The sequence below is a fragment of the Gossypium hirsutum genome, chromosome A09 (assembly GCF_007990345.1).
Source record: "Gossypium hirsutum isolate 1008001.06 chromosome A09, Gossypium_hirsutum_v2.1, whole genome shotgun sequence".
NCBI lineage: Eukaryota > Viridiplantae > Streptophyta > Magnoliopsida > Malvales > Malvaceae > Gossypium > Gossypium hirsutum.
Window position 1 is genome coordinate 69,813,000 of NC_053432.1, and position 10,411 is coordinate 69,823,410.

A 10,411-nucleotide genomic window follows, 5' to 3' on the forward strand; every position below is an offset into this window, starting at 1 on the left:
CACGTCATAAGGTATCTGACTAGCTGTGAGATCAGTCCAACAGCACAAAGGTGAGTAATGGATGTGGCGGTGAAGGTGAGGAAAGTTATCAGTACCCATAAACTCATCAGTGTAGATGTCCAAAGTTACGCCAAACTCAGGGACGCTCATATGTCGCACCAAGCCACTAAGTCGAAATGTAATGGTACCGTGCTCGTAATGTGATGACATCACGTGCTGAAGGTAAAATGTCGAGCAAAACTCCAAAGTAAGCTCCATATATGTGGGCTCGACGATATCAAATAAACGGTCACATAGTGCTGTAGTAATGAAAGCGCGAATGTCATCAGCTAGTCCGGCCTGCTCCAACGCGGCCCAGTTAATGCATCGGCCCAAACCTAGTGGTCGCACGCGTATGAGCTGAAATAAGTCCTCAGGTGGGTCTGCAGAAAATCTGAGGTAAGGATGATGAACCTCGGTAGAGGCGCTTGAGGAGGTTGCACGGGACCCTTTCGCTTTTTTGAAGCGGGGACAACGACCTTGGATTTACCTCGTGTGCTTGTCATGGTGTGCCTGAAAAAATAAAAGAATTAATCAACAAGCTAATGAATTAAGCACGACCAAAGGTTAAGAATGTCAAATTGAAATAGGCCTACATAACAAATTTCTTAAAAGTAAAACATTTGAATATTCTAAAAGTAAAAGCAAGGAAAAGTATAGATAAATAAATAAATAATAATAGAAGGCAAATAGAACACCGCACTCAATCTAAGAAAGTAAGAAACAATGAGCAAGGACAGTTGAAATAAAAATCTAAGGATGCTTTAGGAAAATGGCTAAACACATAAACAAAATCAGCAGTAGAAGAAATGATACATTAAATAGAAAGAAAAATAAGTAGCCACTATAATCATAAGAAAAAAAGTAAGTCTATAAAATATATATATAAAAATAATAGTGAGTAATATGGAAAGACAATAATAATGATATATAAAGAATAAATAAATAATAAAGAACATAGAAGAAAAAATCGACTGAGAAAAAGGTGGTGACCAGAGCTAGGGCGTGGTGGTGGTGGTTCGGGCCTGTGGTTGTGGGTGGGGTTCGTACAACGAGGGGGCTGCAGTGGAGAGGGGAGCGGGCTGGTGGCCGTACGGGTAAAGGAAAAAGGAGGGAAGAAGAAGAGAGGGAAAAAAGGGAAGGAAAAAGAAAGAAAAAGAAAAAAAGGGGAAGGGGAAGAACAAAAAGGATATGGAGGTCACATGAACGGTGGTCGGAGTAGGGAAATGGGGAGTGGCGGCTTGTAGTTGAAGAAGATGGGGGGAAAAAGATAAAAATAAAAAAGGGATTTAGGGTTTAAATGGGGACACGATTGTGTGAGCCTCGTGTTGAGCCATACGATAGTGTGAGCCTCCTGTGGGGCCACACGACCGTGTGGCTCGAATCCTAGTCCGTGTTCGTAGAGGAAAATAATAGCCTGCTCATCACACGATCTTGGACGGGCCTGTGTGTCTAGGCCGTGTGGTTCACACGACCGTATCACACGGTCATGTGCTATGTTGTTCACTTCTCCCACGCCTGTGTGGTCTCCTACACATCCATGTGTCTGAACACACAACCATGTGCCTCGCCCATATAACCCTCTGACTTATTTTAAATTCGAAAAATTAAGCTCTAATTTTCACACGGCTTAGGACACACCCGGGTGTCCAGGCCGTATGGTCCACACTGCCATGTCGCACGCCCATGTGGCCTCTTTTAGCCCATGTCTCTATTGATTTTTTGGGGATTTAAGTCTTATTTCCACATGGTCAAAGACAGGCTCATATGGCATGGCCGTGTGAGATACATGGCCATGTCACCAGGCCGTGTAACACACTGTTTAACCCCTGTTAGAGCACACGGCTTGAGACATGTCTGTGTGTCTAGGCCGTGTGGGTCAAAAACCTATATTTAAACATGAAAAATAGATAAAAATAAACTAGTTACTGGTGTTAGTGCTCGGTTGCCTCCCGAGAAGTGCTTATTTAGAGTCTAAGCTCGACTTACCTCGTATTCACATGGTCACAGTGGATCACAGAGTCAAAACGTCTCTTTCTTACTGTCAATTCCTTTATTTAAATAAAGTTTAAGTCGAGTACTGTTTACCTTTAAAATACCGAAATGTGAATGGGTTACCTCAACTGTACTGTATAGAAAGACACTGAGTACCGTAAAAGGAGTCGCTCTATTTGCATTGAGCTCTGTAGTGATGATTCGAGGGTCCTTTTTATCTAACAGGACTTGGTCCCCAACCTTGAATTGTTTGGTTCTATCGTTCATCTATCTGTAGCATTCGTCTTTTATGGATGGTTCTATTATTAGTGCATGAACTAAAACGTGGCTCATTTATGCTTTTCGAAAGTGTTTCCTGCAAATGGGATTAGACCATATGGTTAGTCTTATTAACCGGATTTATAAGGTCATCTTCATTACTTGATATCTCAATCGAATCACGAGCCTGAAGAGTAACCGTTTCATCACCTGCACAAAGTGTGAGTTCACCTGTACCAATATTTATAATAGTTCAGACAGTCACTAAAAAGGGTCGCCCTAAGATTAAAGGAATGTCACCGTCCTCTTCCATGTCTAAAACAACAAAGTCTACTGGGAATATGAATTTATCAATTTTTACTAGTACATCTTTAATGATACCCCTAGGAAATCTAATAGTTTTATCTGCTAGTTGAATACTCATTCTAGTTTGTTTGGGTTTCCCAAGACCTAGTTGCTTAAATATTTTATAGGGCATGACGTTAATACTTACCCCCAAGTCAGCCAAAGCATTATTAACAGCTAGACTACCAATTAAACAAGGAATAGTAAAACTCCCTAGATCTTTCAATTCACTGTGTAGTTTATTTTGCAAAATGGCCGAGCAAACTGCATTCAACTCCATGTGCGACGAATTATCTAACCTCTGTTTGTTTGTCAGAAGCTCCTTTAAAAATTTAATTGGGTTGGGCATCTGCGAAAAAGCTTCAATGAACAGTAAGTTAATATGCAACTTTTTCAAAAGTTTAAGAAATTTACCGAATTGTTCATCTGTGCGGTCTTTCTTTGTTGCATTCGGGTATGGCACGTGAGGTGTATATTCTCTGCTCACCGGTTTTTATTTATTTTGGCTTTCATCCACTTTATCTTACTTACCATACCTTCTTGCGTTGGCTCCGGTTTGGAATCATCTAACCCTTCTTCATCTCGAACAGTAATCGCATGGAGTTGCTCTCTTGGGTTAGTCTTGGTGTTGCTAGGCAAGCTACCTTGTGGTCTTTCTAAGATCAGCTTAGTAAGCTGACCTATTTTATTCTCGAGCCCTTGAATCGACACTTGCTAAATTTTTAGCGTTGTTTCAGTGTTTTGGAAACATGTTTCTGACACCAAGATGAATTTCGTTAGCATCTCCTTAAGGTTTGACTTCTTTTCTTGCTAGTAAGATGGTTGAAAGCTTGGATGGGGTTGTGATCTTTGATTGTCTTGACCATTCCAAGAGAAGTTGGGATGGTTCCTCCAACCTGCATTATAAGTATTACTATAGGGGTTATTCTGAGGTCTAGAATTGTTACCCATATAATTGACTTGTTCGTTCGTAGTGTTATGGTCGTAGGTTAGGCATTCTGGATTATTCATTCCTCCTCTACTTGTGTCACACTGCATCACCGGATATACTTGCATAGAAACACATAAACCATCAATCTTTTTATTTAAGAACTCTACCTGGTTTGATAACATGTTGACTGTGTCGAGGTTGAAAACACCAGCGGGTTTTGTCCTTACAACTTGCCACTGATAATTATTCAGTGACATCTCTTCAATAAACTCATAAGCCTCATCAGGTATTTTGTTATTTAGGATCCTGCCAGCGGCTACGTTGATTAACTGCCTAGTTGAGGGGTTCAGACCATTATAGAAAGTCTGAACTTGTAACCATAAGGGCAACCCATGGTGAGGGCACCTTCTCAATAAATCCTTATGCCTCTCCCATACATCGTATAGGGTCTCTAAGTCCATCTGCATAAAAGAAGAGATATCATTCTTCAACTTTACTGTCTCGGCCGGCGAAAAATATTTCAATAGGAACTTTTCGGTCATTTTCTCCCATGTAGTGATGGACCCTCATGGTAGAGAGTTTAATCGTTGTTTAGCTTTATTCTTCAATGAAAAGGGAAATAACTGAGGTGAATGGCATCATCATAAACGCCATTAATTTTGAAAGTATCACAGTTGATGGTCGTGAAACTAACTAAAAATTTGACTTAGGCAAGCGCACCTATCGAACAATAGTATAGTTATGGTGAGATCGGAAATATCGTATCCACGAGGATTAAAAGTACTAGTAATTACTATCTTTTTATTATCTAGCCTAAAAATTAAGAGAATGTTTTATCTAAAACTAATTATCTAATTAACTAAGATTATGATAGAGATTAAGGTTGAAAAATACTTTTTGAAAAACCGATGGAGAAGACAATACCCAAGGAAGAATCCACCTAGACTTCACTTATTACCTTTGAGTTAGACGATTTATTCACTTGACTTAATCCGTAGAAATCCCTGATTTATGTTAATATCTCTCTCGAGACTAAAAACAACTGACTCTAGGTTGATTAATTGAAATCTATTTCTAATTAAAACCCCTATTGTCGCATTAACTTTATCTATGGATTCTCTTATTAGATTTGACTCTAATCCAGCAAATTTATGTCGTCCTATCTCTAGGATTGCATGCAACTTCGCTTAATTATGAATGATCTACTCTTAAACAGTGACTTTTGCTCCACTGAATAAGCACATCAGAAATCTGTATTAATATCCTGGAATATTAAAATAAGGGTTAAATTCACAATTAAGAATAAGAACAAATATTTATCATATAACTCAAATAATAAAATGATCCGTCTTAGGTTTTATCTCCCTTAGGTATTTAGGGAGTTTAGTTCATAATAATAATAGAAAACATCTCAAAGGTTGGGAAACAACAAAACATAAAGAAACCCTAAGAACTTCTAGGAAATTGGATGAAATTCTTCAGTCTTGATGTAGATCCTGCCTCTGAGATGATTCTGATGGCTGTCCTTGAGTATTTTCTGCCTTCTACTTGTGTCCCCTCCCTAATCCTCTTTTAGGGTGTTTATGTAGACTTTTGAATGCCCAAAATAGCCCAAAATTAGCATTTTTCTGAGTAGAACTAGACTTGGGCTCGACAGGGACACGGCCGTGTACCACGCCCGTGTGAAGGTGCTCAGGCTGTGTGCAATTCTGACTTGGATTAATGTCAACACGGCTATGACACATGAGCGTGCGATCTACCCGTGTGGAAGTGCCTAGGCCATGTGAAACACTGATTTAGGCCCAATTTGTCTATTTTGGCTCGTTTCTTGTTCTTTTCGCTATCCTAAGCTTTCCTGAGTATAAAACATGAAATTAAAGGATTAGGAGCATCAAATTCAATGGAACCAAGGAAAAATCATCCATAAATATGCTAAGTATGGGGTAAAAATGTGTATATATTATGGTTTATCAACAGTACTCTAAAAAGTTAGCCAAATGAGCATTTGGACCCTCATCTTGCAAACCATCAAACTGAATAAACTATTGGATCATCTGAATGGTGTTCGGCTTCAGTTCGAAGTTATTTGCGGCAATAGAGGTCTCACAATACTCGATTCAGCCCCTGCTAAATTAGGCTTAGCATAGTCATACATAGTTCGAGGAGTAGGATTCTAATTTACTGGATTCTCGGCAACCACAGGAGGTAGCGAATTATTCTGATTTTTAGCCATCTCCTAGGTAGTATTGGTATCGTCCTCATGCTCTTCCTTTATATACTGTAGACTCCACCTTATTTCTTTACGATTTCTGCGAGCTGTGCTTTCAATTTTGCTATCAAAAAGTAGAGGTCCTGACAGTTTCCTTTTAGTCATAAACTAAAAAAACCTGCCAGAAGCAAATAAAAGAAAAAATAGTAATTAAAAATAAAATTAAAAACAAAAATAAAATGCAATAAAATAAAAATGGCTAAAGTAATAAAAATCAAGCGTTCCTAATATATTAGTCCCCGAAAACGTCACCAAAAACTTGATGGTTGTTTTATGAATCACTAAACTAGACTACAATCACGACTAAGGCAAGCACACCTATCGAATGGTAGTATAGCTATGGTGAGTCCAGGATATCATCTCCACAAGGACTAAAAGTACTAGTATTAACTATCTTTCTATTAAGCCTAAAATATAAGGGATTTGTTTTAATCTAAAATTAACTAACTAATTAACTACTGAACCCGACAGAGAGCGAATTGAGAAAAATACTTGAAGAAAACTTATAAAGAAATACTCTGGAAAGAATCCACCTAGACTTCACTTATTATTCTGACTTTGAATCAAACGATTTATTCACTTGTCTTGATCCGTAGAAATCCCTAAATTATGTTAATATCTCTTTCGAGACTAAAAACAACTGACTCTAGGTTGATTAATTGAAATCTCTTTCTAATTAAAACACCTATCGTCGCATTAACTCGATCTATGAATTCCCCTATTAGATTTGACTTTAATCCGGCAAATTTATGTCACCCTATTTCTAGGGTTGCATGCTACTCGCTTAATTATGGTAGATCTACTATTAAACGGGGACTTTTGCTTCACTAAATAAGCACATCAACTTGAATTAATATCATAAAAATATTGAAACAAGAATTAAGAACACATAATTAAGAACAAGAATAAGTATTTATCATTAAATTCAGAACATTAAATAATAGGATCCATCTTAGGTTTCATCATCCCTAGGTATTTAGGGAGTTTAGTTCATAATGTAATAGGAAGACATCTCAAATTTAGAAAAACAACAAGACATAAAAAATCCAAATAAACATCGAGAGAAATTTGAACGGAGATCTTCAATCTTGAAGTGGATCTCCTTCTGAGATGATTCCAATGGCTTTCTTCGAGTAATTTCTGCTTTCTACTCTGTGCCTTATTTAGGTCTTCTTCTAGTGTGTTTATATGGACTTTAGAATGCTCAGAAACCTTAAAAATTGGGGTTTTCCGCATAACAGGGAAGCAAGGTACGAAATCGATATGGACTGGCACATAGGCATGTAGCCAGCCCGTATGGCTCACATGGGCGTGTGGCCAGACCATGTGGAAATTCCCAGGTAGTGTGGATCCTGGAAACAGCTCTTTTTACCTGATTTTGGCTCGTTTTTCGCTATTTTTGCTCCCCTATGCTCACCTAAGTATAAAAACATGAATTTAAAATATTAGGAGCATCAAATTCACTAATTCACATAATAAATCATCCAAAGATGCATCAAGAATGGGATTAAAAACATGTTACTTTTATGGCTTATCAAATAGCTATTTTCAATATCCATCATGTGCAAAGGTGCTGAAGCTTTCCACATGCTGTAAGTTTTGTTCTGCAACACCGAAAAACCAATGTTATGACCAAGAATTTTAAAATCACAGTATTTTCTATACCCTGAATGAGAATTTGATGGATTTGGTCGAAAAAGGTAATAGAAGGCACGTCATTCACAAAGGTCTTATGAATGTCTCCTTCCAAAAAATCAATGGCTTCCTTCTCTTCCAGTATTTTAAAAGCATCCTCCACCGCAAGGCCAACGAGCATATCTTTCCAAGAGATGGGATGAGTAGATGGTGAATCAACCTTCATGCCATCATTCGATTCCCCGTCCTTGTCTCTAAATCTAACCTTTCTAGGGATCAACTCTTTCATAATGGATTTGTCAAAACCAGGTTTTTCAAATAGAGAAATCTCCATTCTTATTATTGATGAAATTGCTATCACAAATTTTATTAAATTAGAATATATATTTAAATGTATAATTATTAATTTTAATTAATAACTCTAAATTAAATACATTAGATAAATATACAATTAATGAAAGCAATAAAGTGTGCATAATAAAATAAAAATATATAAAAATATTAAAATAAAGCTTTAGCTTAGTGATAAATTAAAATTTTTATTAATACAATTGGTTCGGGATCAAATCTCATTATATGCATATTTTTATTTGTTTTTTAAATAAAAAGATTAAAATACTATCAAATAATATAACTTATTTTAATTACGGAAGGACATTTTTATAATTTTTTTTAACCGAATTGGTAATCCGGTTGAGGGTGACACTAACTCAGTTAAAAGCTTAAGTAATAGTATAAAAGTATAGATACATAAATAGATAAAAATTTAGAAGACATATATACTTATAAAAGTTTCAAATGAAAATTAAAAATTGTTTTAGTTCAATTGGTAAATAAAAGAATTTTATATGCATGATGTCTTTAGTTCAAATCTCGTTAGATTATAGATTAAATATTTTCGGATATCACTATTGTTTTATATTTTAAGTATTTGTTTAGATATTTTTGAAAAAGGGAGATAGAAATATAAGGCTGATGGTATTGACTGTTGAGTATTTATTAGCAAAGCTATTTAGTTGCTATTGTTCTATGAAAATGTTACAATAAGTAAAAGTAGATAGCGGCACGGAAAATTCAATTAAAATCAATAACAAATTATTGTTTCATATAAAAGTAAAATATTGCATTTTGATTTCAAAATAATGTCATAGGCTCATAGCTTCATCCTTGAGAATTAGATGGATAATGTAAGGTTTTTGTTCTAATATAAGTACGTATTGATATTGATGTATTATTTCGGGTTCATCTGTATATATATTTATATTTTAATTTTTAGTTTCTTAATAAAATATATGTTATATACATGTAAATATATTTATATGTAAATATAAATTTCAAAATTATTAATTAAGTTCAATAACTTAATTTTTAATTACATTTTGATTATAAAAATGTTAAGATAAAAAAAAATCAAAGCTATTTTAAAATATCAAATTTCTTGTACCATTTGATGCAAGTAGATACGTATTAGTGCAAATTGATATTAACCTGCAATGACAAGAGCACATTGCAATTTTGACCACTTAAACTATCTAGTATTGGTTTAGGACTGAGATGATAAGTACCACCTGATATAAACTATACCAATATCATATCTACTAGCATGACCATAAACAAGCTTTTAAAGATTAGGCTTCCCTAGCCACTAAAAATGGAATTTAAGATACAAAGTAATCTTAACTTCATATAATGAAGATAAGAAAAATCAAAGATGGCTATATGCTCAATTGAAGGCAATGGTTGACCTAAAATTTACTTATGTTACTAGTTGTCACAACTGGGAAATTGGGAAAAGAGTGGAGAACATCCTGATTTGATAGTTAATAAGCCCTCTCTTATTGATGAAGTTGAAGAAAAATGAGGAGGAGTTAAAAAAGTTTACTATTTGTTGATATAGTGGTACAATAAGGGAGAAGTATAGAGAAAAATGCGATGGTGTCAATAGAAGTTGATTCACTCAATTAGGATGGAAAGTCAGAAGTTATCAAGAGTGGAAGTGGAGAGAGTTTGAAGGTTAAGTGTTAGGGTAAATTTTGCAGAGTATAGTCTAGTATGCTTAAGAGTTGATCCTTTCTTCATCGGCCTTGGGGTATATAGAGGTGAGGTCATGTGCAGGATGGCATTAACGGGTTAGTCCTGCAATCAAATCATCATTATGGGAGGAGTGGGGTAGATGTCTTCGATAGGATGAGGATATCTGTGACAGGACATATTTTCTCATTCATTCTAATTCGATGGTATGGAGCAATTGAACCCATATGGGGTTTGGTGACCAAAAAGATCACGTTTTTAACAAGAGATCGGGTGCTAGGAGAGACAGGTGGTTGTCTTCCTTGAATGGTTACCTCTCGCTTGTCTGGGTGGCTAAGATGGAAGGTGAAGCTTTTGGTGACCTTCCAGTTGGTAATTGTAACACCTCAAAATACACCGGGTTAGAATTTTAATTAATTATCAAGATGTGAGTATTAGTTTTGATGGTTAAGAGCTTAGGATATGATACATATGCGTGAATATATATACGTGCATGAATATGATTACTGTGGGCAAATCTAAGAATTATGGTTATCTTTGAACATTGTTATTGTGTGTTCTGACATATTAATGATGGTTGCACTTGAAAATCCGATAATATAAACTGAATTGCTATCTATGATTATTTTATGCAATGTTAATTAATGTGTTTTAATAACTATCGCATTGATTTTATTGTAAGTGGACTCACATTGAGCGTCAAAGCTCACCCCTTTAAATTTTCATCCTTACAGATAACCCACAAAGTTAGGACGCAGGCACGACATCTAGATGGTCTCAGCATTGCCTATTTTATTTCCAATTTATTAAGGCTTAATCTTTTGATTTATTTTATTTTATTATTTAAGGACTACAATATTTTATTTCAAACTGTGGCACGAGATTTAGGACTTAGGTTTATTTTTATT

The 10,411-nt window shown here is 35.6% G+C and overlaps 1 non-coding gene across 1 annotated transcript; it reads left to right on the top strand.

Annotated features, from left to right (window-relative positions):
• The first annotated feature begins 3,955 nt into the window (after positions 1-3,955).
• Positions 3,956-4,062, top strand: LOC121207423 (small nucleolar RNA R71). The gene has a single exon (XR_005902513.1). It is a non-coding gene; the product is annotated as a small nucleolar RNA R71 (small nucleolar RNA).
• The last annotated feature ends 6,349 nt before the right edge of the window (positions 4,063-10,411 follow it).